General features: G+C 74.3%; 1 protein-coding gene across 1 annotated transcript in view; it reads left to right on the forward strand.

Annotated features, from left to right (window-relative positions):
• The first annotated feature begins 519 nt into the window (after positions 1 to 519).
• Positions 520 to 805, forward strand: part of FAR1 (fatty acyl-CoA reductase 1) — a 65,791-nt gene continuing 65,505 nt past the window's right edge. The window contains exon 1 of the mRNA XM_040638840.1: positions 520 to 654. The gene's annotated coding sequence lies outside the window, so the exon portion shown is untranslated. The remainder of the gene's footprint in view (positions 655 to 805) is intronic.

An 805-nucleotide genomic window follows, 5' to 3' on the forward strand; every position in this document is an offset into this window, starting at 1 on the left:
CCGCCCCAGCGGCGGACTCCACGTAGGCGGTGCGGGAGCACGCCACAATGGCTGCCCGCGCTCTCCCACGCCGGCCTCGCCGCATTCTCCCACCTTGCCAATGGGTACCCCTCCCGCGCGATGGGCAGCCGGGCGTGGCCCTGGGCGCGACCCGCCGGAACTCGAGCGGCCAGGCGGGCGCTCCAGAGCCCGGGATGTGGGGCGCGCGCCCATTGGCTGAACTTTCCCCGGTGGACCGGCCGGCCGCAGAGCCCGCCTCCCGGCCCTCTCTCGGCGCTCCCATTGGCAGTTCGTGTCCCACCCGCGCCCGCTCCCGCCCCCAGCCCGCCGTGATGGAAACGGGGTTGGGGGGGGTGGGAGGCCGAAGCGGGGAGGGGGGTGAGCTTTCCTCCCCGTAAGGGGGCGCGAGAGAGAAGACAGGCCAATCAGGACAAGACGTGGAAAAGAGGCGCCGCGCCAGCCAGTCACATCGCGAGGTCCGGGTCGGGGAGGCTGACGTGAGTGGCACAGCCAATGGGCGTGCCACTACCCGTCCGCTCTTCAGCAGCCGGTCGGGGGTGGTGGAGGAGCGAGTGAGGAGAGCGCGACGGCGGCGGCGGCGGCGCCATCGCTGGACAGCCAGGGGGAAGGCGAGGCCCAAGCCTCTGCGTCTAGGTGAGAGGTAGCGACGCCAGGCGAGGGGAGGCCGGGCTGCGAGCCCCTTCTTGCCTGGCTCGGGCTGCTGGAGCCGGGGCGGCAGGCCGCCAGCGGCGGAGGCAACACCCGCCGCCCCGCCCCCGCCCCACCCCCACCCCCACCCCCACCC

This window comes from Ursus maritimus, unplaced genomic scaffold, assembly GCF_017311325.1.
Source record: "Ursus maritimus isolate PB19 unplaced genomic scaffold, ASM1731132v1 scaffold_23, whole genome shotgun sequence".
NCBI classification, from domain to species: Eukaryota; Metazoa; Chordata; class Mammalia; order Carnivora; family Ursidae; genus Ursus; species Ursus maritimus.